The sequence below is a fragment of the Rattus norvegicus genome, chromosome 11 (genome assembly GCF_021556685.1).
Source record: "Rattus norvegicus strain SHRSP/BbbUtx chromosome 11, alternate assembly SHRSP_T2T, whole genome shotgun sequence".
Classification (NCBI taxonomy): Eukaryota; Metazoa; Chordata; class Mammalia; order Rodentia; family Muridae; genus Rattus; species Rattus norvegicus.
This window is the reverse complement of record NC_141544.1, coordinates 1,133,167-1,160,438: the sequence shown is the minus strand read 5'-3', so window position 1 is coordinate 1,160,438 and position 27,272 is coordinate 1,133,167. Positions and strand designations below refer to the sequence as shown.

At 41.3% G+C, this 27,272-nt stretch overlaps 1 long non-coding RNA gene and 1 pseudogene across 1 annotated transcript; one reads left to right on the top strand and one right to left on the bottom strand.

Annotated features, from left to right (window-relative positions):
* On the top strand, nucleotides 907-1,344 carry Olr1821-ps (olfactory receptor pseudogene 1821; annotated as a pseudogene).
* On the bottom strand, nucleotides 16,981-23,043 carry LOC148002400 (uncharacterized). Its single transcript, XR_015633707.1, has 2 exons — nucleotides 22,877-23,043; nucleotides 16,981-17,270 (listed from the first exon to the last, which is right to left on the bottom strand). It is a non-coding gene; the product is annotated as an uncharacterized LOC148002400 (long non-coding RNA).
* Nucleotides 23,044-27,272: the final 4,229 nt, after the last annotated feature.

Here is a 27,272-nt window from a genome sequence, read left to right as displayed (position 1 = left end):
GTCTTTCTCTTAGAATACTCACATTCAAGAGACTGAGGGAGAGAAATTAGGAATTTCATGTTAGCCTGGACTACATATCCAGACAATACATCTTTTATTCTTTTTTCTTTATTTAAATCTATAGTCTGATTGATAGAATATCATGAACAATATTAAGAAAACAGACATTTAAAGCCTACACAGTAGTACTCCTGCTAAGAAAACATGCTCTATAAAGAGACAGGAATTATTAAGTTACAGATACCAGCTGTCATATTGAAGGTTGTGGCATGAAGGGGTCTGGTGTTGTTTGGTTGATCCTTCTTCACTTTCATGGCTCACTTTACAAATCTTAAAAAGCTTCTCTGACGACCTCGTTACTGTGCAGACATTGAGATGTGCCTTGCATTTAATTCTATGTATTAAAACCAGTAATCATTTATTTATCAAATGATTATTTGATTTTACTTTATCTTCAAAAATGATGAGTCCTGAGGAAATGATACCTTTATAGTGTGGGTTTGAATATTCATAATAGCAATCAGAGGATAGTCGGGGCCCAACACACACACAGGGTGGTTGGAGAGACTATACCTGTGTCATCAGGAAAGCATAGAGATGAGTGAATTGATGAGGTTTTCTGCATAACATTGATAACTAGTTAATGATAAGAATGGGTAAAAATCGAGATACACTCAAGGTTTTCTTTTCCTTCGTTTGAATGATTGCTTATGCAGCATGTGAAACTGAACTTAAACCCACGGTTAACCTTCTGCCTGAGCTTCATTAGTGCCAGGACTACATGTTTCCACCTTCTATTGTAAGTATTTGGACACTTGGCTCAATGCTTAGCACACTTTGAAAAATCCCCTGGTGTTAAGAGAGAAAGTATTAGCTATGAAATTATGTGAGAAAAAATCTTTTCTAAGCTTTGATTTTTGTGACTGCAGACAAAGACTTTGACTGATGTAACTGAGCCTCTAAAATACTAAAAAATCAATATCTCTCATCTGCAAGAATCCTACTAATGGCTTACTGCTCTGTGTTTCTGGAGATTAGTGTCAAGTGTGTCAATTGCTCTTTGTGGCAGGAAAAGGGCTTGTCTGTCACATGCTTTGCAATTGCCAAGAACTGTGAGGTCCCTGGAGAATGCTCCCTCTGTTCACCCTCATTCTGCTCTCATGGCCTTTGCTATCTGCACCCGTCCATCTCTACACACCCCCATGCACTTCTTTCTGGGGAACTTATGTATCCTGGAAATTGGTCACACTGGCTCTGTCACACCCAAGACATGGAGAGCCGTGTAAGTGAGATCTGAGGAGTCTCTCAGGAGGGATGTGCCCACAGATGTTGTTCTTCACACTTTTTGATATAACTGAGTGTTTCCTATTGGCAGTCATGGCCTTTGGCCACCATATGGCCCTGCTTCACTATGCAACCCAAATGAGTTGTGAGGTATGCGCCCATTTGGCAATTGTTTCATGGGGAATAGGTTGCCTTGTAGGGTTGGGACAAAACTACTTGAGGCCCAAATCTAACCACCCACAAGGAGTTGATAAATTCTTGGTCATCTTCCATACCACAGTGACATCCATGCTGAACCCCATCATCTATAGCTTAAGGAACCACGAAGTCAAGGCAGCACTGAGAAGGACTCTGGGTCAGAAGAAAGTTCTGATAATAAATAGGTAATTAAGGATCCCAAAGTGCTCTTTCAAAAAGGTACAAAGTCTGTGAAAGAACGAAAACAAAACCACTTTGCTCTTTCTTGCTGTCTTGAAACAAACTTAAGAAACATAACTTTGTTTTAGAGTGTTCTCTTTATTCCCCACCATGTTTAATTGCAAACAATTGTAAAGTTTGCTTGCTACTAAATTACTTTAGTAGATCAGTCCAGTACTTAAACGTTTTCATCTGGACAGAGTTTAAACAACATGCTAATGTCTCAGGGGCCTTGAAAATTCTCTGTGTCCATTCTTACCCAATCCAGAAATTCTTTGTAAATGATCTCAGCTCATTATGCTACAATTCCATATCCCTCAGTACATGTACATTCATTGCATGGACTGGAACTGCTAAGTAGTTCTCAGGTTAGTGAATTTTTAGTCTCTGCTTTGTGTACCATTTGGTCAGTCCATACGTGACAAACACACATGCACACACGCACGCACACACACGCATGCACACACACACACACACACACACACACACACACACACACACACACACACATGCCTGAATGCACACATTATACAGGAATTGAAGTGGGTTTACAAGTGACAGAATACACATAAAGTCAGCTAGTGTCAGATAATTAGATTCAGGTTGCTATTCAACAAGAAAATAAAATAACATAAAATTATAATATTGACTCTTTATGAGTATAATTAAACAAAAATAAAATTCCATTTAAGTATGCTGAAAATATGGAAGACATTAAAAAAATTACCATGACACTAAAACTACAGTAATGTTTTAGGCATGAGTCACCCAAACAGAAAGACAATAATTATATTCTCCTCGGACTCATGGTTCTGAGTCTACTTACATGCAGTAAGGACCATTCAGGTCAAAATGTTGTAAAAAAATGACCGAGATGCTGAAAACAAATACTAAAGTTTTGAAGAGACACACAGTCTTTATATAGGCTTTAAGTAATTTTCCTATTACTTCTATTACTTTAAAAGAAAATACAAAAGAAAAATACATTAAAATACTTTAACTATGAAAGGAAAATAATTTAAAATAACTTCATTGCTCCGTAATTGGGTGTTGTTAAGATGACAGGCGTCCTCCTAACTACGATAAGCAAAGCAAGAAACACGTTTTGGTATCTGTGTCAAGTACGTATAATCTCAACCTAAAAGAGAAAAACCACTGTGTATATCCAAATTCAGAGACATTACAGCAAAGTAATTATTAATCTTCAAAGGTGTTGTCACAGAATATAAAAATAGTAATGAGTTATCACAGAATAGAATGACGTAAGACATGCAATAACTAAATGTCAACTGGATTTCTGTATTGGACACGGGCTAGAAAGTGTACAGTTCTAGAAACATTGTTGTTATGATTCGGTCAACCTACTGTGTTACTTGTAACATATTTTTTTTTAATTTTCTGATTTTTTGAGAATTAGTCATTAGATTGATTAAAGTATATAAAATTCAGGAATTATGTTACGATATAACCATACTGTTTCCTATCAATTAAATCTGACTTTCCTGTATAGATTGAATTCTGCTTTATTTTTTTGTATTTATTTATTTTACTAATTCATTTATGTCTCAAATGCTGTCATCCTTCCTGTTTTCCCCACAGAGTCCCTTACCCCAAACACCATCCCTTTCTGACTTCTTCTTTCAAAACGTCAAAACATCAGTATTTATAAGGCATGTTTAGTCCCTGAATAGCTGTTCATTTGGCCGTGCATTTGAAAATCTACAACCTTGAGAGTGCAGACATCAGGGAATAGCTTCAAAAATGACATTCAAAAATTAAATATCCTCCAGTTTTCAGCAATCAGCTATCAGCTTGACAAAACTGGAGGAATCCAAGAACAAAATTATCCTTGAAATGTACGTAGAGAAAATTGATCAGACAAGAAGGAAAACAGATGGCAACCTTCCTGAATTCAACACAGGAGAGCCTACGTTCCTGTAGTGTATTCTGCATGAGTTTATAGAGTCTATGGGCTAATAACTGGAAATGAACTCCTACAAAAATCAACAACAAACTAACCACAAATTGCAATATTTATGGAAGCCAAACAAATATGTGGAAAGTATTATTTTCAGCTCTCTATGAGAATAACAAAGTTTATTAATTTGTATATTAATAAAATTTTAATTTAATGACTGCATATTTTTATTGCAAATTTTTAAATAAATAAATTTTAAGTGACTCATGTGATCATTAACGTTTAGTGGCTTTGATTGCACTATAGATCAATAAAGTGTTTATTTGACTGTGATCATCACTATGAATATTCACGAAAATCAAATTAGGTCAACCAGGAACTGCTCTTCTGTTTTTATATTTTTTGTTGTACATATGTAAGAGTTTTACCTCCTTGTTCACGTGTGCAGCACATTCATGCCTAGTGTCCAGGAGGTTGAAGAGGGTGTGAGATTCCGTGATGCTGAAATGACAGCCACTTGTGAGCTGTCACTCGGGAGCTGTGGATCGGCCCCGGGTCCTCTAGAAGAACAGATAATGCTATTAATCAATGAATCATTTCTTCATCTTCCGCAAACGCCATTTTTTGTAAGTATAGTGCCTAAGCTGTCCCGTCTTCTGCATAGACCACTGTTTTCTCAAATGTGATAATTTAATATTAAACACACACCCACCAGCTTCTTACCTTCATATATATATATAATATATATATATTATATATATATATTCACACAAACTCACATACACACAGAAAAACACACAAACTCACACACAGACACACGCACAACTGTTCTTATCTTCAAGTTTACTTACTTACAAACACACACACACCTATTCTTACCTTCAAGTTTAGTTAGTTACATAAACCAACACACACACACACACACACACACACATACACACACCTGCTTCTTACCTTCAAGTAGACTTAGTTATTTTCATAGTTATTTGTTTATTTATGCACTTTACATGCTGCACATTGCCCCCCTCCAGTCCACCCCTCTCACAATCCTTCCCTCAGCCCTTTCTCCTCTGAGCAGGAGGGGACCCCACGGGTATCTCCTCACCTTGCATATCCAGTCTCTGTGATCACACCCTCTGCTACTGAGGCCAGACACAGCAGCCTAGATGGACGGGGTGGGGAGGTAGAGGTCACATCCAGAAAGAGGCAGAGAGTTGGGGTAAGAGATGCCCATGTATCATGGGTGTTTCCTTAGCCTAGACTCACAGCCTCAGTGATATGGACCTGAAGAAGCCATCTCCTGGAACCAGAGAGCAACCAAAATGGAGTGATAGAGACACCAACTTTAGACCCAAAATTTATTCTGACCACAGGACATACAGGGGCCGTGCATAGAGCAGAGAGTGAGGAATGATCCACCAATGGTTAGTGCAGATTGAGACCCACCCCATGGATGAGAACCGATCCCTGACACTATTAATGACGCTCTGTTATGCTTGCAGACAGGAGTCTATCATGGTTTCCCTCTGAGAGACCCCACTAAGGTGCTGACTCAGACAGAAGCAGAAACCCACTATCCAAACCACGGGTGGAGCTTGGGTACTCTGATGGAAGAACAGAATGAAAGGGATTATGGCCTCTAAGGGCATAGGCCCTCCACAGGCTTTGTCTTCATGTGGGTACCGAACAACTAGAAATGGGCTTTCCCAAAACATGTTGTCTGTAGATGGGACATCTGTGTCTTTAAAATTCATTTATTTATTTACTCACTTTTCATCCCAATATCGGTCTCCATCTTCAGGGTACGCCAACACCCGTTGTCGGGGGAACCCGTAAAAAAAAAAGACAAAGCTACACATTTCCTTCCTATGTCCTGGGGGCTCAGGTTCCATCCACGTTCACTCTCTGGTTGGTTGTTCAGTCTTTGGCAAACCCCAAGAGTCCCCGTGAGTTGACTCTATAGTCTTCCTGTGGAATCCGTCAAACCATCTGGGCCTCGATTCTTCACCTGTTTTTTTTTTTTTTTGAAAGACTCCCCAAGCTCCAGCTAATGTTTGGTGGTGAATCTTTACACTTGTTTCTCTCAGCAGTTGGGTGGAGTCACTTAGAGGACAGTTATGCTACGATTCTGTCTGCAAGCACGATAGAGAATCTTTAATAGTGTCAGGGATCAGTGATTGCCCTCAGGGTAGTTCTCAATCTGCGCTAACCATTGGTTGGACGTTCCTTCCATGTCTGCTCTATCTATCTCTGTCTCTGAAGATTTTGTAGGCTGTGTTCACTTTGGATTGAAGGTTTTGTGGGTGGGATTTGTCCTTGTCACATCACTGGGAATCATGCCTGGCTACAGAAGTGGACAGTTAAGGATCTGTATCCCCACTGCTAGAGTCACCCCAATAGACACCCTGGGGATTCACCTTTCCCTGTTCTCTTGCACGTTCTAGAGATGCGCACCCAACACTTGTGATTTCCATTCCCTTTTCCCTGCTTTCCCTACAGCTGATTCCTCCAAAGTCCACTCCCTTCCCTACCTTCCCTCCCATTCAGTTTCCTCCCTCCCTCCATCCTCCTCAATATCTATTCTGCTAAATGCATTTTAAAGTCAATATTTAGGAAAAATCACTGAGTAAGTATAAGGAGTATCCCATAAGTAATTGTGGTGGAGGTTTAGGCAAGATATGCACATATTCAATTTTATAGAGGCCAGAATTACAACATATATTGTTAGAAGAGACACTGTCTTCATTACATTCAACATGAAGGAAAACCATTTATATATTCTATTAGTTATACAAGAGAATCTATTAAATGAGTTACACACATCACACAACTTTATCACTTTGAAAGCTCTCTTTATTGCAAATATTTACACAATGAAAAGTACAAAGGTTTAAACTCATGTGAGTGTACTTTGTTGTAAAGTTAAAGTTTATATATACAGGTTGATGACAACAGTCATCTCAGATTCACAGGTATAAATACATCAGGGATTCATCTATTACCTTATCTGTCTTCTCTCCTTTATTCCTGAAGAAGACTCATCTCACTTGCAGCCCTTACTGTGAGGGATGGATCAGAAAACGCCTGAGAGTCTACAACCCAGAATCCATCTATAGAAAAGATAAAAGACAACATCTCCAAATAGTACAAGCAGTCAAAACTTTCTTGTAGATCTTGAAACAAAATGCAAAGAACAAACCCACATCCTAGGATATTACCACATATAGGAAACGGTAGCTGTAGGAAGCTTTCTCAGGGGATTTTAAACTTCTGCACCTAAGAATGAAACTCCCTCCATGAAGTTGAAGATTTATTTCTTTTGCAAGAATGTCAGTTTGCCTCTTGACAGTCGTGTCGTCTGTCCATCACTAGAGCGACGGCCATGCTTTATGAATGTGAACACATAAACACATACCGGTTTTCACGTCTTCAAAGAATTTCAAGAAGAACCTGAAAGAGAATATATAATGTTCTAGAGATGAAATATGGGAATTTAAATTAGCCAGCACACACATGTTGTTAAAATTTTCTGCCTACTATTATTTAATAATTTTGACTATTCCTGCTATGAATGAAAAGATGGTTATGGAATGTCTACCAATCCCCAAAGCCCGAAACATTGTGAAAAACTGTCTTATGTCTCCCTAACTTGGGTCTTTGGTCACCAACCTTTTCATTGCTTGTCTAAATTCTGTTTCTCAAATAGATCAGAGGACTACGTGAGGGTGTCACTCTCATGTAGAAGACCAAGGAACTTTCTGTCCTTGCATGTATTTGCTCTTGGGAACATGAAAATAAAACTTTCAGTTTCAAGAACCAAAACATGGCCGTCCAATGGGACCCACATGAAACAAAATCTTTCTTCCTGCCTTCAGTGAACTTCAACACTGTTAACAATGGAGATAACAATATAATGGAATAATCCTGTAATAATAATAATAATAATAATAATAATAATAATAATAATAATAATAATAATGGAGTAATCCCCCCAAGGGATCACAGACTATGGTAAGTAAATGTTGAAATGTGTTTTTCAAGGTTTATTGTATCCATGAAAGCAATTTTCACAAAGACAGACTCCTCATACATGAAAATCACTCAACCTGTCATGACTTCACAGAGAGAGTTGAGAACCAAGGTGGTCTTTTCTTAGGACAAGAGAAAGATTCGCCAACCTTCCAGAAGAAAAGCAATCCAGACAGTCTGTGTGTGAGGATGCTTAGCTTATGCATGATTAACACACATACACACACACATGCACACACATATACACACACACACACACACAGATACACAGGAACACACACAAAGAGACCTAGACAGTTAGAGAAACAGACATACACACAGAGAGACACAGACAGACAGGCACAGACAAACACGCAGACACAGACACACATACACAAACACACAGACACACACGTATACACACACAGAGAGACACATAAACACAGAGACACATACAGACCCACACAAAGACACACTCACAAACACATACACACACATATACACAAACACAGACACACAGACGATAACCAATATACAGATACACGCAGACACAGACGAGACACACACACACAAACACACATATGCACACACACAAACACACATACACACACACACACACACACACACACACACACACATACACTCATCTCTTGTCTCCTTCCTAGAGTGTCCAGGCGCACAACAGGTGTGAATGGATGAAGAGGGACCAGGAACCAGTCGGTCAACAGAATCTTGTTCTGCCTGCAAGTGAGTTGGGGGTTGCTCCAAGGATTTCCGTGTCACAGCACTGTTAGAAGGTGTTCAGGGACATGCTATGGTTGTGTGCATATATTTTACTGAGGGTGAACGAGGGCTACACAAACCTTGGAGAGGGGGAAGGGGTTTTCTTGTGCATTTACATCGATGGAGGCTTAAGGTACCAGGAAGGCCTCATTTGCTATATCTTTATAAACTCTGTCCCAGCCTCGGGCTGCTGTTCAGGGATCTCCATGTGACCTCCTCAGAAACCGACTCCACTGAGTGTGCCCCATCCCCACCCTGAGGTCCCACTTGCTCGATTTCAAAGGATTGCATGTTCCGACTCTGCGATCTCTGTCAGATTAAATCCTCCGGAGTTTGCCCTCTAGACACCATGAACTAACCAGCGCATCCATCGTGTTTCTGCATTAACCCGTGTGTCCCCTAATTCTGGCCGGTTCTCTCTGCACCGCGCTCTCCCTCCATCGTCCCCACCGACCTTCCGCTCATGTCCTCAGTCGTCCTCACTCACCCACAGAATCTGTTCCAGTTTTCCTTTCAGAGAGGTCGATGCTTTCCCCCTCACGGGCCTTCTCCTTTCCTGTGTCCTCTCTGCATGTGTGGATCGTAGATAGAATAAGATTCATGGCCGATACCATCCATAGGTAAACGCCGCCATGTTTGCGTCTCTAGGTCTCAGCTCCCTGTCGGGCTGCTTTCTTTCTTTTAGTTTCATCTATTTTCTCTTAAGATTCATGATGTCATGCCCCCATCCCTATGATATCATTCCCCCACCGATATGATGTCATGCCCCATAACCATGATGTCCTGCCCCATCCCCATGATGTCATGCCCTTGCTAGAATGGTTGTATCTATTCACCAGGTAACACTCTGAATGCGGCCCTGTCACCACACCCCTCCAGGGTCCCACCATTTACAGTCCCTTCTCCTACCCTCCCCCCTTCTTCTCTGAGAGAGTGGAGGACCCCTCTGGGTGCACCCTCTCCCCTGGCACATCAAGTCTCTGCAGGACGAGATTCATCGTCTCCCACCAGGTCCTGAAAACGCAGCCGGGTAGGAGAACAGGATCCACAGACAGGCGATGGGTTAGTGACCCCACGTGAGGACCATTGTTCTCTTCTGGTGCTCTCAGTCCTTCCCTCAGCTCTTCAGTGAGACTCACTGAGCTCCAAACGATATTTGTCCGTGTGTCTGTGCTTCTGTGTCAGTCGGCTCTCGGTGGAGCCTGCAGAGGACAATAACGCTACCCTCCCGTCTGCAAACATGAGAAAGGACCATTAATAATGTCAGGGTTTGCCGTCTGCCCATAGGATAAGTCTCACATCCGGTCACGTATCCTTTGGCCATTCCCTCTTTTCCTCTTCCATCTCTGTCCTTGTGTCTATTATAGAAAAGGCAATATCTGGGTCAAAATTTTGGGCGTGTGTTTGTGTCCTTAACCTTCCACCTGGGGTCCTCCGTGGATACAGAAAGTGACCATTTCAGTCTCCGTATCCCCACTGCACCGAGTCTCAGCTAAAGTAACCCTCATGGATGCCAGGGCAGCCTCACCCATCGCAGACTGCAGGATAATCATAGAGATAGCGCCCACCCTGGACAGTCACTGATTTAGTCTATTCTCCTGCCCTCTGTCCCTCTTGCCTGCCTGTCCCCAGAAATGATTCTCAAACCCCATATCCCTTCCCATCCCCTCAGCCACCCAATCCTTTCCTTCCATCTGCCTCCCCTCATTATTTTATTCCTCCTTCTGGGTGAAATTCAAGCATTTTTCTTGGGTCTTTCTTCATGTTTAGCCTCTTTGGTTCTGTAGATCGTAGTGTGTGAATTCTGTACTTTACGGCTAATACCCTCTTTTAAGTGAATGTGTACATGTTATTTTGGGTCTCAGTTACCTCATTCAGGACAAGACTTTCTCATTCCATATACTTGACAGCAGCTTCTCAATGTCCTTATTTTTCATAGCTGCGTAGTATTCCATTGTGTAAATGAACCACATTGTCTGTAGCCATTGTTTGGTTGAGGGGAATCTGGGTTATTTCTATTTCCTGTTCATTATGAAGAAATCCACTAGGAACATGATGGAGTACATGTCCTTGCGGTATGGCAGGTCTTTTCAGATATAAGATCAGGTGTAGTATAGCTGGGTCTTTAGGAAGAATATTTCCCATTTTCTCAGAATCCACTGGATAGATATGGAAAGCATTATACAGATTTCCTCTTCCCCCAGGAAATGCAATTTGTAACCTGATATTTATCTGCTTCGTCAAAGGAGGTTTCCCCGGACTAGCCCTCTGTCATGGACTCTGGTGATCACATATGAACCTTCTTCCCTTTTTAACTGGTCAGTAAATGCTAGAGCCTATTACTGAGAGCCGGAGGGGAAAGTCGGTACTAGAGGTTTGACGGTGGGGTTAGGTAGAGAGTCAGAATAGGGTAAGAGGGGAAGGGAGAGGATTGAAGAAAAAGAGGAGGAAGGAATGATGGAAACAATCCATATGGCCTGGAGAAAGCACATGTAGCAAGGGGGTTTATGGTTGGGGAATAAGTTATGATAACGTTAGATCTACCCAATACACGTTTATAGATTATAATTATAATAACCAGATTGTGTATTTTCTTTATGGGCTCATTGGGTTTGGAAATTACAACAAGCTTTCCTCAACAGTATGTATGAAAAGATGTTTTCCATCACTATTCTCCTAATCTATAAGCTGAATTTGTATTAAATAAACCTATGTAAATACACTTTGAAGGCTTTTCTGTAATTAGCTAAAGGGTTTTTATATTGTGAATGAAGAATGGTGGATTTCAGGCCAATACCACCTGCTCTCAGAAGATAAGAAACAGAGAAAGATAAGCAATAACGTATGCTAAGGAACTGGGAGAGAGTATTCTATGGAATATATAGAACAATAAATTTGACCCGTCTGTTACTGGTTAGCTGGGGACTTCATTACGCACATCTATGTACTTAAAATGTTTTCTTTTCCTTCTTAAGTTTGAATGGTTGCTCTGAAAACTCTGGGTTTTGTTTTAAGATCTTTGCATATTTAATGGTAGTTTTGAAATATTAGTGTTATAATCAAAATCCGTGCTTTGTACATACTTTTTAAGCAACAAAAAAGAGAAGTGTCTGCTTGGGTTTTAGTATGTTAAACATGAATATATTTTTCTGATATATACCTTCTCTTTATATACCATGTTGATGAAACCTTAGCACATAGGAATGCATAGTAACCATCTTAGTAGAGTTTCGGGATTTTATTGTATCTTGTTTGACATGTGCACTTCTATTAAAATGCTATCTTTTTTCTAAGTCTCTTAATTTAACTGGAGAGGTTTTCAATAACTTCTAGTCTGTTGTTAATTCATATAACCGGTCTTTGGTGTTGTTATTGAATTTTATGACAGTAACTTCTTAATGTTCTTTATTTTGAATATATATATATATATAACCAAAATATTTTATAAAAAGATTAAATTTTTAGTGGAAATATTACTTAGTGATGGACAATTTTATAAGCATTTCTAAAGTATTGAATATTCTACAATTTTAATTAGTATTAAAACGTTATAAATACCACATCCTTTATTAATGTTAAAATACACTGATCTAGTTAACATAGCCACAAATTTTTATCTTTGGAAATTTTTTCTTAGTTTGTCAGTAATTAATCTTGACTTCTCTATCAGAGCTTTCTCATCATTTTTCACAAAGAAACCTATTGCTGTTTTATTGAGAATAGTAAGGAATGCTCATTGATACGTAGATACATAAGAATGTGACAATATACACAATGGTATTTCATTCAGCCCAGGAAAACTAAACTATGATGGTTTCAGGAAAATGGATGTAACTAGAAAATATACCGAGTAAGGAAACAAAGACTCAGAAAGGCAAATACCATGTGTTCTTTCTCATGTGGATAATAGAATCTCCTTTTTCATATACTTGTATTTATGAGAAGCTGTGGGTGGTTTGAGTTTATTTAGCGGGTATAGGTCGCAGAGATTAGAAAGTAGGGTTTTATAGAGTATGGTATGGAAGATATTGAACATGTGGGATATGAATGTAGAAGTAAGAATAATGAAGAGACACTAGTATAAGTGGTGAGGTTCATAAAGCAGGAGGGAACAAAGAACTGAGGAAGCGAGGATGAGGTTGAATGTCTACAAAAATAACATAAGGCAGCCTGTTACTTTATAGGTTAGGTTAAAATAAATATTAAAATTTAAAACTAATACCATAATGTTTAATGCTATATTATATATCATGTTTGAGGAAAAATGCCTGCAAGTGATATCAAAATGAAAACAATATATTTATCTTATTTGATCTTAGTCATATTATCCATAAGTATTTGGTAAAAGCATCACTTGCCTGCCAAATTTTGGTATCATTTAAAAAATCACCTGTGAGACAATAATAACTCCTGGTAGTAGAGTATTATTATTATAAGAATGTCAACTGGTAAAATCTGTGTTTTGATTTATGTTTTAAGTTGCTTTTTACTTAAATTTGCTCCTCCTGACATTCACACATACTAAATTATAAATTTCAATGTTAACATACTACTATAAAAATATGATCCAGCAGGGTTGTTGAAATTGCTCAATAATAAGTTCATATTATCCATAAACTACAGGACGTCCTCCACAAAGCTCATAGATACAAAGAAGATAAACAAGAAGAAAGGCCCAAGTGCAGATGATTGACTCTCAGGTGAATGGGGAATAAAATAGTCTTGGAGGGAGATTGAGGGAAGGAACTAGGTGGGAGAAGGAAGGTAGAGGAGAATGGATCCTGCGTGGGAAGGGACAGGAGATATGACCCGATAGTCAGGAGATGGAAAGGAAATCTTGAACTTTTAGAGATGAGGAGGTGGGAGAAACCTCCAGGAAGAGAAAGAGACCTGGATAAGGGAGGTACCCACGAATCAATGGGTGACCTAAGATGTGACTTACGTTGGTGATATGGAACATGAAGAGGCCAACTCCTGTAGCCCGGAAGGACCACCAGTGGACAGATAAAGACACAAATACACCCACAAAACATTCTACGCAAAATTTTTCAAGACTAAAAGAAATTCAGAACCACATTCTAGGGTCCATGTTGTCCTTTGCTTTACTGATGGCTGGTGATTTTTGTATAAAATAAGGATTTGGGAGATTATCATTAGAAGTAGGTATAAAATATTTATATTGTTATATTCACGCTTTAGCTGGGCCACTTTGTTGCCAATATCATTGCAAAAAATAAAATTGGAAAACAGAATTTTTGAGTTCACATTCAGGAATATATATAAAGTCCTCTTTCAAAGAATGTACAATAAGAAAATGTAATACAATATTCATTCAACTAAACGTCTGGAGGGAAAATATTGGACTTTGGGAAACAGAGAAAACCTAGAAACTTGAACTGTCTGTCACAGGAATGGTCCTGGGAGTGGAATTATTACCCAGAAGAATCTCCTCCACCCCCTGTTTTTAGATACTTTTTACCCATGCCAAGCCCCTGACCAACACTCTCTATTCCAAACATGTAAGTACTAATGAAGCAAAGAGAGGTCTCTAGCTTTAGAGAGATGTAGTATGTAAAGGTTTCCACTGTGTCACAGGAGACACTCCTGGAAAAGGCACCCTCAAATCTGGTCGATGTAAGGAAAGCTGTTCAGCAGCTTTCTCAGTGACATCATCATTAGGCCCTCCATGAAAAATCTCTTGTATCCTGGAGACCCCGAGCTTCTTCTGTGATGTCACAAGTGTCATGGTGACAGCAACCCCCTCTTGGATATTTATTGAGGATCTCTAGGGTTAACTCTTTTCCTCTTATTCCCGCTAAACAGCCATTTGGGAGGGAGATAAAAGAGAAGGAAGCTGGACTTCTGACTTTCTATAAAAAAAGGAAGAAATAAGTGGTCCACGGGAAAGCTTGGTGTGTCTTGGGTACGGATTGAGTGGGTTCGCTGAAGAAACAGCCTTGATCTGAGCCTTCCACACATGGTAATCAGGAGCTGCCATCCTCTCAGAATCATCTGGACTTCCCTGCTTGATGTGGTTCCTGGAAGTCAGAGAGTTCATATAATCAGTTTCTTCATTCCAAAAGCCAGTTGTTGGGAAGGGCACAGCTGTTCCCCTCAGAGCTCATGGCTTTACTCTTTTTGCCCTGAAGAAAAAGGTCCAAAGAAACAAAGCAAAGACAAGTATTGTCTCCTCAGCTCAGTGTAAATGCATCATGCTTTGGATACCTATAGTGCAGTTTGTGTCTGACACTGATATCTGGGAGAGAGAAGTGCTTCTAGTTGAGACTTCATCATCTCAGTCTTTCCACTAGTATTACTCTGAACACCACTTCAGATTCACCAGTCAATATGTGTGATTACTTGGTAGCTTTTTCTTTTTTTTTATAACTTTCATTTTTGTTTTATTTTTTAGCAAATTTTACTGCTTTTTTTTTAACTGGATGTTTCAATATTTACATTTCAAATATAATTTCCTTTCCCAGTTTCCTGTCCATAAGATCCTTACCCATTCCCATTTCCTTCTTCTCACACCAGCCTTTCTCCCGCATGACATTCCCTTGAACTGAAAGATGTACAAGGGAGGACAAGGGCTTCTCTTTCCAATGTTGCCCAAAAAGGCCATAGTCGGCCACATGTGCATTTGGAGCCATAGCTCAGTCCATGTCCTTTCTCTGTATATTGGTATAGTATGAGAAGCTCTGGTTCACTGGCATTGTTGTTCTTAAGGTGTTGAAAGTACCTTCAGCTCTTCTAATCCTTTTTCAAAATCTACCAACAAGAGTTCCGTTTTCAGTTCACTGGTTTGCTACTAGCATTCACTTCTGTATTTGACATACTGTATCTGTGTCTCTCAGGAAATAACTTCTTCAGGTTCCTGGCAGAATGCACTTCTTACCTTCATAAATCTTATCTAGTTTGGTTGGCTGATGTACACTGTCCCACGTGCGACCTCGCCAGCAAGAAAACACGTGTGGACATAGGAATCCTAGCTGCGACCAAACTTTACTGATATCTTAAGGAGGAAGCCCCGCGTGCCAGCATGGCACGCTTATATACACCCTAGCGAGGCACATCCACACCTGATTGGTCGCTTACCCATGATCTCATCAGGCACGCCCCGGAGTGGGCAAAGACCTGGCACGAAGGCACTCTTGCACATGCGCACACAGTTAACTACCTGAAAGGAAATCAGCTGCCTCGGTGAAGGCCAGCGCCATCTTGTCTAGCTCGGCCTTCCTCGTGGGGCGCAGAGGAAGCCAGTGCCATCTAGTGGTGGTGAATGTTATTGCGGCCCTCTACAGTAAACATATGATTTTGGTGGCTCCTACACCTATGTGGTTAAGTGGAATGTTAACATGGATTCTGCCCAACTATGTCAAGAATGTAGAATTCACAAATGACAATTTCAAATAGACTCCCTCTTGTTTTTGTGAACCTATTGAAGTAGATATTTAACTTCTCCTCAAGCCACGTTTCTCCCTGCACATCATCCAGCATCTTAGGATTGGCCTGAACAAAGAATCATGGTAAAACATCCTAAACCCCCAACTCTGGCCGTGGGAATACTGGAAGCTACATAGTGTAGTACTAATATCAAATGGGATAAGAAACCTAACTCAATAGTCCATGTTATCCTTTGCTTTCCTGATGTCTGGTAATTTTTCGATAAAATAAGGATTTGGGAGTTTATCATTTGAAGTAGCTACACAGTATTTACACTGTTATACTCACTCTATAGCTGGACCCACTTGTGACCAAAATCATTGCAGAAAATGGAATTGGAAAAAAAATTTTTTTGAGTACACATTGAGGAATATTTACAAAGTCCCTTATCAAGGAACTTACAATAAGAAATTGAAATACAATATTCATCCTATTCAAGGTCAGTAGGGAAAATACTGACTTTAAGAAACAGGGAAACCCTAGAAAATTGAACTGTATGTCACAAGAATGAACCTGTGACATATAGAATAAAAATATTATCTAGAAGAATATCGTACACTCCATGTTCCTAAATCTTTTCTACCCATGCCAAGACCCTAACTCGTCCAGCAAGGAAGACAGGACCAACAAAAATCTTCTTCAAGCAGTTTTATTCAGGAACCTTGATACAATCTTCTGCCCCCTTAGAAACCCCGGAGCACACTTAAATAGCTACTGCTGGCCAATCCCAGCAAGCTATGTGCGTCATGAAGATCGTCTCTCACTATGCGGAAGCTGGGAGGCCAGGCAGGCATAGCCAATTAAGGACTTCCTTACTACAAGGAGCACGCACCATTGGGAGGGTGGAAGATGGAAACCAGCACCATCTTTGAGGCGTACCATATCGCAACTGCCTATAGTTCCCCCTTATTGTTTAATTAATCAAGCAGGCAAAAGCACCCCTGAGCGTGGCAACCCATCCAACCGTCTTAGGATCATCTGTTCATTAAAGCAGTCTTAGGACACCTCGTCTCCCACAAGGTCCCATGCCTTAGGTAGAAGGGAGGTTGCCCATCACTGGGCAGGGTCACTCATACATACTCAGGCGTGAGGTACAACAAGGTCTTCTGAATGACCGTAAGCCAGGCTTGAGGGGACTGTCCTGATTTAATGGCTGCAAGTACCTGTACCACCATAAACTCGTGCCGCCTCTGAACAAACCTCATTCAACAGAGACACCACAGGCGCACTAGGGAGACCAGCAGCAAGAGTCAAGCTAGGGTTCCCATACCTGCCCACTCCCTCAGATGATTCATAGCAGCCTCAATCCAAGATGACAATCCCATAGCCAGTCTAGCATCTGCACGTGTGGAGTTCACGGTCATGATGGCTACAGGTAGCTGATCCATTAAGAAATCGAATTCTCCTGTCCAATTACCTAGAAGATAAATTGACAACTGTTTAGACAAAGTAGAGGAGTGGACGTAAAAGTCATGATGTATCGGCATGAGTCTCGGGAACACCGATAATATCCCCCACAGGGGTTCCATTTGGACCAGCATTTGGGTCACACCGAGAAGTGTGAGCAGCAGCAGGATCTTCATTCTTGTTGTACTTCCTGGTCAATATTTCAGGGACCCACAACGGATCTTGCTGGTCCTGAGGAAACACACAAACAGACACTCTTGCCCATGCCAACACGGGATCTGGCCCATGCCACAAGCCAGTGATCATGTCTTTTCATTTCACATAACCTTTCAATGTGCCCGCCCGACACTGATGTCGGTCAGCGGCAGAAAGGCCATCATCATCCAAAATTAAAAAAAAATAAGAGTAAAAAGGGCTAAGGATATTTGTTCCCTTGGGGTTCTACCATGGCCTATTCCCCCTTTTTGTTTAATTACGCATTCCTTCAGGTACGATGTGCTTGCTCAACAAAACCTTGACGTTGGGGATTATAAGGCAGGCCATGGCTCAAATGCACATCCACCTGTTTATAAAAGGATTTGAAAGATTTGGCAGTTTATGCTGGGCCATTATCAGTTTTTAAGTGTTGAGGCTTTCCCCAAGCAGCCCAGGCTTATAGGCAGTGTCCAATAACATTGCGTGCATTTTCTCCACTCATAGGGGTAGCATGAATGACTCCTCAACAACTATCCACAGAAACATGAATGTATTTTAGAGTCCCAAATCCAGATACGTGAGTTACATCCATTTGCCAAATCTTTAGGGGCAAGAGGCCTCTAGGATTAACCCCGACACTAGGTCCATGGTGAAAAGTGATACACTGTTGACATCCTAAATCTATCGGTCGAGCATCTGCTCAAGACAGATGAAACTTCTGCTCTAAGGTCTTAGTAGGCACATGATATTGTTGATGAGATTGTCGTGCTTGATCCAATGATGAGCTTAAGAAGATGAACTCCATTCGGGTACATCTATCCACAAGATCATTTCACTCACTGAGAGGAGCAGGCAAACCTTTATGAGCTCTAATATGTTGGACAAAAAACTTGTGACCTCTTTTCCAGATCAATTCCTGAAGTTCCCTCAGCAGCTGGCATACCGTGCTGCTAATTTTAATAGGGCCAGCCACTTCTAATATCTTAACTGCATTAACAAATATGATGAATCAGAGAGCAAATTAAAGGCAAAGGAACAATTTTGAGTTCAATTATTTGTGGAGAGCCGGGTTGATATTGACACAAAATTGGCTCTTGATTGTTAATCACATAAGCTCCACAGCCATTTTTGGATCCATCTGTAAAAAATGTTTGGCGCCCCCTGTATAGGAACACTGGAGGTAACCATAGAAAGATCACAGAATGTTCTTTGAAGAAGGACAGCAAAGAGTGTTCTGGATAATGATTATCTATCTCTCCATGGAATCCACAGCATAATATAGCCCAAGAATCCACAGTCCTACACAAGATCTTCATCTGCTGACCTGTATAGGGCACTATGATCGAGGTTGGGGAAACACCAAAAAATTGTATGCACTGCTGGATCCCATTCAGGGCTAAACATGCAACTGCTGTAGGATAATACTCTACTGATCTAGCTGGAGAAGCCTTGGGATAAACACAAAGCAGAGGGCCATCTTGCCACAACAATCCTGTGGGCTGCATGTAGGTGTCTGGAATGCATAGCACAATGTCTGCACCCTCCTTCCATCGATGTAAAATTGTGCCTTGTAATACTTTTTCAACCTTCTTTAAAGCTTCCCTTGATTCATCAGTCAATTGTCTAGGAGATCCCAAGGCCGAATCCCCAACTAAAGTATTATACAATGGTTTTAATTAATAATTTGGTAATTTTAAATAATATATGACCCAAATAATATCGCCTAGTGGTTTTTGAAAATCATTAAGAGTCTTAGGATTATCTTTCCTCAATTCAACCTTCTGGGGGATAATGGTATAAGGACTTACTTTTGCTCTTAAATAATTTACAAGACTGCCATTTTGTACCTTTTCCGGGGCAATAATCAATCCCCTACCTTCTAGCAAATTAACTAAATTTCCATATGCTAAATCTAAAATCTCTTCATTCTTTGAAGTTAAAAGGATATCATCCATAAAATGGATGCATCTCAGCACAGGAAACCTCTGTCTTATTAGGGCAATGGCGTTGCCCCCAAAAATTTGACACATAGGAGGGCTATTGGCCATACCCTGTGGTAAAACTACCCATTCATATCGTTGCTCAGGTTCTTCATGATGGCATGATGGAACAGTAAAAGCAAACCTTTCACTATCCCTTGGACAAAGAGGTATGGAGCAATCTTTTATATCAATCACTACAACAGGTCAACAGTCTGGCAGAGAGGATAAAAGAGGAAGCCTGCATTGCACTGAGCCCATGATTTGCATCTGTTGATTAATAACTCGTAAATCATGCAACAGTCTCCATTTCCCTGACTTTTTTTTAATCACACATATTGGGATATTCCAAGGTAATACTGGTGGTTTTTTATGGTTTTTAGCCAGCTTTAGCTGTGGCAAGCTTCTCAGAATAAAGCAGCCACTGAGGAACCCAAACCGGCTCCTCTGTTTTCCATGTAATGGGAACCCTTCCTCAGCGGCCCCAAGGAAAACCCAGGTCCTGATTCCTTTCTCTCTGTTGGGCAGCTATAGGGCTAGTCCTTCCCTGCAGGTGTTTCCCTATTCCTTTACTGGGAAAATAGCCCGCATGTTTCATAATCTTTAGTGAAGTTTCAGAATACTCAGTGGTCAATTTGAAACCCATATCTTTTAGCAAATCACTCCCCGAAAGGGAAATGGGCAAATCCAACACATAGGGTTGCATAACTCCTGAATGCACTTCGTGATCTCTCCAACTCAGTTGTCTTGCACTCATATGAGGAGCTCTTGCATAACCGAGACCTTGTAATGTTTGAGATGAGGCCTGTACTGGCCATCCAGAGGGTCAATCTTTCTTAGCTATTATACTTCTATCGGCCCCTGTATCCAACAGTCCTGGGATCCTTTTACCATCTACCCTTAGCTTCATTACTGGGCGTTGGTTTAAACCCAAGTCTAAAAATTTATGGTCGGAGCCTGTGGAACTGAAACCATTCTCTCCCCTCTCTCTAGACTGGGCTACAAATCTTCCATGAAGGCTAGGCAAAGTAATATTTGGGCTATTCTGTCCCCAGGGGAAATGGCAGTAATCCCTTTCGGTGACTCTCCCATGATCTTGACTACCCCTGTGTAATCTGGGTCAATAACTCCTGGATGGAGATGTAGTCCTTTTAAATCTGTAGATGATCTCCCTATAAGTAGCCCTAATGTGCCAGGTTCAAGGGGTCCTTTAAAATCAGTTTCTGTCAACTGGATGCCCATCCAAGGAGTTAGTTCAAGTCTGGCGGTGGAGCAGAGGTCCAGTCCTGCAGAGCCTTTAGTGACTCTCCTTTCCCCTCAGATGGCGAAGGTACGGCCATCTCTTGTGACTCTGTTCTACATCCTGATTCTCGACTGCCCCATATATTTGTGGGCCCTGGGGTCGTGGACCCGGCTGACCATTTTTTGACCTTTTCCACCAAAACCCGAGCTAAGAGGCTGCCCATTGATGTCTTTTACCAAGTAGTACTCATGAGCCTAATGGTTCCCCTTTTTGCACTTGGGGCACAGCCCTTGTTGCCTCGGACGTTGGCAACTTCCTATACTGCATAGACTTCTCCTTTCTGGACATTGCCTTTTTAGGCACTGCTGTTGACGGCACTTAACACACACTCCTGAGTTTCCTCCTTTTCTCTGCATCATCGCCATAAGTGCAGCCGCACGTCCAGCTTTAGTCACAGGTCCCCCTATTTCTCTACAGACCTTCATCCAAGCCTCCAGTCCCTTGTTCTTGTAAGGAGTGATAGCGGCTCGACATTCCTTTGTGACTGTTCATTGTTCAACTGTTTAATCAAGGGCCTAGCAGGATCGGGGTCGCCTAAGACTCTTCCCGCTGCTTCCACTAATCGGGATACAAAGTCAGAGAATGGCTCCATAGGTCCTTGAAGGATCTTGATGAGGTTTCCCCTCACTTCTCCATTATTAAGTAAGGATTTTCATGCCTTTGTTTCAACTTCATTAATCTGCTGGGAAACCTGTCCTGGATACCCTGTCTGAGCATTGCCAAAGCGTCCCTGACCCAGCAGCATATCTCTATCCCAGGCATCTGGCCGCACCCCCCCCCCCTCACTACCAAGTTAGCTGCAGCCTGTTCATTGGCAAACTCAATAAGAAAAGCTCACCAGTCCAAATACTGTCCCAGACTAAGACAGGCCCAAGCAAGTTTAATCCAATCACTAGGAGTCATGCAAAATCTGTGTAAGACCTCAACCTGAGGTATGGTAAGTGAGGCCATAATTCCATACGTCCTACTGATTCCATCAGGGACTTGATCACCTTAAAGTCTAAAGGCTCATGATACCTTTGTTGATCAGCATCCACATAAACAGGATAGGCCAGATGCAGTTCTGTGTGGACTGGCTTCCACACTTCTTGGCAGAATGTACTACCCGTTTGTCGCACGCCCAATGTCTTGCCAGCAAAAACTACGCACGGCAACAGGATTCTTCTGCAAACAAGCCTTTACTGTACAGCTCCCTTGAACAGGGACAGGGAGACCTCAAGCATCAAGAATGCTCGCCTTATATAGACAGCAGCTGAGGCTATGCTGATTGTCCTTCAGGGATTGGTGGAGCATGAATTACCTCATTAGCATGGTGCTGCTCCCTCATTAGCATATTATCAGCCAACTGATGCCAGGTGCAAAGCCTGCGCATGCTCAGTACCGTTATTCACCACAGGAGGGCGCCCTGCACCCGAAACTCTATTTCCTCCCTCTACAACATTGCAGGGAGGAGGAGCTGAGAGGAACCACCCAGGAAGTTCCTCCAACATTTTAGGCTTTTTCTTTTTCTTCTTCTGTCTATTCCTTAGAGAATGTTTCCTCATTTGATCTATCAACACTTGTAGCTCTTCTTCTGACTCTGTTTCGTCTGTTTCTTCCTCTGCATCTGTCTTTTCTGAGTCTGTCTCCTTTGTGCTTCCCTGCTTTTCTGACCTCTCCTCTTGAAGCATTTCTAGGGCAGCTTGCCCCTTCTCTATATTTGCCTGAAAACATTTTTGATCCTCAAGGCAACTACGCACTAAGCACCACACTGGATGGACCCCGGGTCTTAGAGTCCCCTGTTCCCAGGCAAAATCAAGGTCTTTCCCTAGTTTTTCCCAACTTGCCACTTACTGTGGCAAGATAATCTTACTGATTATCTGAGATGTGAACCAGGGGGCAATGACTTGGCATTCGCTCAAAAAACTCTCTAAGGTGCTCCTTTTTATTTTTAGTTTCTTATGCTCAAACAGCTCTGGAAGAGCCAGAAAAATTGGATGAGACTGTGAGGTCCCCATTACAAAAATTTTCTACACTTCTCCGGATAAATTCACCAGGCGTCTTCCTACTTTCTGTTCGCTGCTATCGCGAACATTCTTGTTAACTACCTTGAGAATTTATAGCTGCTTTTTTCCCATGGTCCTTATGGCCCCACCTTACCTTGGGAACTTTCCAGTGCCATCCTCACTGCAAGAAGTTCTGATCTCAGGAGGTCCCTGTACAAGCCACAACTTGCCGTGCCCAACTTCGACCAGCGAGGAAGACATGAATAGTGAAGATCTTCTTCAGGCAGTTTTACTCATGACCCTTGATACAATCTTCTGACCCCATGGGACCCCCCACCACACTTAAAAAGCTAGTGCTGGCCAATCCTAGCAAGCCAGGTGGGTCATGCAGATAGGCTGTCACTATGTGGAAGCCAGCAGGCCAGGCAGGCATAGCCATATAAGGACTAGTTTACTACAAGGAGAGCTCACCATTGGGAGGGTGGAAGGCAGAAACCAGCGCCAACTTTGAGGCCTGGCACGTCGCAGCTGCCTACAGTCTCTTTTCAAGGAATTTACAATAAGAAATGGAAATACAATATTCATTAAATTAAAGGTCTGTAGTGAAAATACTAGACTTTGGGAAACAGAGAAAACCTAGAAAATTGAACGGTATGTCACACCTGTGACATACAGAATAAAAATATTCTCTAGAAAAATCTACTACACTCCATGTTCCTAAATCTTTACTACCCATGCCAAGCCCCTGTCTAAATTTCTCCACTCAGAACATGTAACCACTAGTGAAGCAGAGAGAAGTCTCCAGCTTTAGAGAGATGGAGTACATAAAGGTTTCCACTGTGTGACAGGAGACAAACCTGGAAAAGGCACTGTCGAATCTGGTCAATGTAAGGAAAGCTGTTTAGCAGGTAGGACATGGCAGCTCTCAGTGACATCACCATTAGGCATCCCTGAAAAATCTCTTGTAACCTGGAGAGCCCTAGTTTCTTCTGTGATGTCACAGTATTGTCCTGACTGCAACTGCCTCTCAGATATTCCTTCAGTACCTCTAGGGTTTACTAATTGGCTCTAAATCAGAGTAAACAGCCATTTGGGAGTGAGAAGAAAGAGACTAAAGAAAACAGTGATGGTGAGAAGGAAGCTGGCCTTCTGTATTTGTATAAAAAAGGAAGAAATACTTGGTCCATTGGAAAGCTCAGTGAGTCCTGGTTAGGGGTTGAGTGGGTTTGCTGAAGAGATAGCCTTTATCTGAGCCTTCAACATATGGGAATCAGGAACTGATAGTTTCCCAGAAACATCTGAACATCCCTGCTTGTTATGGTTCCTTGAAGTCAGAGAGTTTATATCATTAATTTCTTTATTCCAAAAGCCAGGTGTTGGAAAGGGCCCAGTTGATTCCTGAGAGCTCATGGCTTATATAATTTTTCCCAGAAAGAAAGGTCCTAAGGAAGAAGGAAAAGACAAGTATTGTGTCCTCAGCTCAGTGTAAACTCCTCCTTGCTTTGGATTCCTATAGTGCAGTTTGTGTCTGACACTGACATCTGGGAGAGAGAAGTGCTTCTAGTTGAAACTTCAGCATCTCAGTCTTTCCACTAGTACTACTATGACTACCATTCCCTGACAGTTACCTTTTGGTTTCTGAGACAATAGGTGTGATTAGCTGGCAGTTAACTTTTCTTTTTTTCTCTCATTTTTTTTTATTTTTTAGCAATTTTTATTGCTTTTTCTAATTGGATATTTTTATATTTACATTTCAAATGTTATTTCCTTTCCCAGGTTCCTGTCCCTGAGATCCTTAAACAGTCCCACTAACCTTCTTCTATAACCCCCGTTACTGCACCTTGACATTCCCTTGAACTGGGAGGCAAACCTAGGGAGGAGCAAGGGCTTCTCAATCCATTGGGGCCCAACAAGGCCATCCTCTTCTACCAATGGAGTTGGAGCCATAGGCCTGTCCATACACAGTCTTTGAATATTGGTTTAGTACCAGAAAGCTCTGCTTAGATGAATTGCTGTTCTTATGGGGTTGAAAGTCCATTCAGCTCTTGTAATCTTTTCTAAACATCTACAAACATGAGGTCCATTTTCAGTTCCCTGGTTTGCCACTAGCATTCACTTCTGTATTTGACATGCTCTAGCTGTGTCTCTCATGAAAGATCTATGTCCAGTTCCTGGCAGCATGCTCTTCTTAGCTTCAACAACCCTATCTAGTTTTGGTGATATATATATATGCTTTTGGTGGCTCCTACTACTAAGAATTTTGATGGAATATTTACTTGGATTCTGTGTAACTAGGTCAAGAATCTAGGATCCACAAATGACAATGCCAAATAGACGCCCTCCTTTTCTTATAACCTATGGATGTTGAGGTTTCACTGGACCTCAAGCCATTCTTCTTGCTGACCATCAACCAGAAACTGATGTTTGTCCTGAAGAAAGAATCATGGTAAAGCATCCAAAAACCTCAAGTCTTTCCCTGGGAACACAGGAAGGTCGATATTAGAGAACTGATATCTAATAGAACTACAGAAACACATTCTATACTCCATGTTGTCCTTTGCTTAACTGATGTCTGCTACTTTATGGATAAAATGAGGGTTTGGGAGTTTATCATTTGAAGGAGGTATACAGTATTTGCACTGTTATAATCGCTCTATAGCTGGGCCCCGTTTGTAGCCATATTCATTGCAAAAAATGGAATTGGAAAAATGAAATTTTTTAGTACGCATGCAGGAACATATAAAATGTCCCCTGTGAATGAATGTACAATCAGAAAATGTAGCACAATATTCACTCCATTAAAGGTCTGTAGAGAAAATACTGGCACCTGGGAAAATGAGAACACTAGGCAATTGAACTTTATGTCATAGGATTGGACCTGGGAATAACATGAATCTTCAGAAGAATCTCCTTCTCTCCATGTTCCTAAATCTTTTCTACCCATGCCAAGCCCCTGACTAACTTTCTCCATTCAGAGCATGTGACCACTAATGAAGCAGAGAGAAGTCTCTAGGTTTAGAGAGATGTAGTACGTAAAGGTTTCCACTGTGTGACAGGAGACACTCCTGGAAAGGGAACCCTTGAATCTGGTCAATGTAAGGAAATCAGTTCAGCAGGTAGGACATGGCAGTTCTCAGTGACATCATCATTATGCCCTCCCTGAAAAATCTCTTGTATCCTGGAGAGCCCTAGCTTCTTCTGTGATGTCACAAGTGTTGTCGTGACTGCAACTGCCTCTCAGATCTTCCTTCCGTATAACTATGGTTTACTAATTGGCCTCTAATTCAGAGAAAAGAGCCATTTGGGAGGGAGAACAAATAGGATGAAGAGATCAGAGATGGGGAGAAGGAAGCTGGACATCTGTCTTGGCATAAAAGAAAAGAAGAAATATGTGGTTCTTGTGAAAACACCCTGGGCAGATGGCTTTAGTTATTTTGTTCTCTAGATTCACCGAGCTCTTGGAGAAGTTGCTGAACATCCTAAAGACCTTTGGGCAAATGGTAAAGTTTCTAGATACACCTTTTTAGATTTCGATTGTCCTGTGGTTTGTATGGCTGATGGTAAATGTTTCCCAGGAAGACTGCTAGAGCCAGATTGATTTTTAGATGCTTTAGAAGACATGGAATTTTTCTAATATACTTGGTCTAAATGATTTTTTTTCGATGTGGACTATCCCTCAGACCTTTGGAAATATAAAAAAAGGTTTTGTATTTTTGAAGTCTAATTTTCACAATAACAAATCACTTTGAGCATGGAGAACACTTTCTGGAGCCCTAGAGAGGGGTGAAGAAATTCCCTGAAACCCTAGGGCAGATGGTGAACATGCCTTTTTGATAGAAGGAGGAGTTACTTGAGCATCTTGTGACAATATGGAATGTCCAGCATGCCCTTGTAAGGATTGGCAACTTTCCACAATTCCTTCATCATTTTCGGAAAATTCCAAGGCCCTTTGGACAGATGGAGAAGGTGTGGGACTCACCTGAGGAGTAATTGTAGATTTTGGAGTCTCTTTGGCAGCAGAAGATGGCACAAGATCCATTTTAGCAGAAGGGGGAAGGTTGAAACTGTCTTCCTTAGAGGGGAAAATTCTCAAGACTCCATCAGAAGGATCAAACCTTAACCCTGAGTTTCTAGAAACTGGATGACTGTGGTCCACTTTGGTAGAGGGAGAATGTCGACAATTTCTCCCCAGAGTGGACATGTGAAATAAATCTACTTGGGTAGATGGGGATAGTTGTAAAGCATGCAGTTCAGATGCAGTAGATCCTAAGACATCCTTCTCAGATGAGGAAGGTCTTAATGTACCGTGTATATGTGTAGAAATCCTGACTGTGATGTCAGAAACGGGAGTAGGTATTAGAGCTACCTCTGAAGATGTGACCTCTCCTAGTGCATCATGAACATATGTGAAAGGTCTGGGAGCCTCATGAGCAGATAAGGATGTTTCTAGATATCGTTGTGTAATTGTGGATGTTCCACGAAAAATTTATTCTGCTGGAGAAGTGGAAACAGACTTTCATATAGAAGTGTCAGGTTCCCTAGCCTGCTTG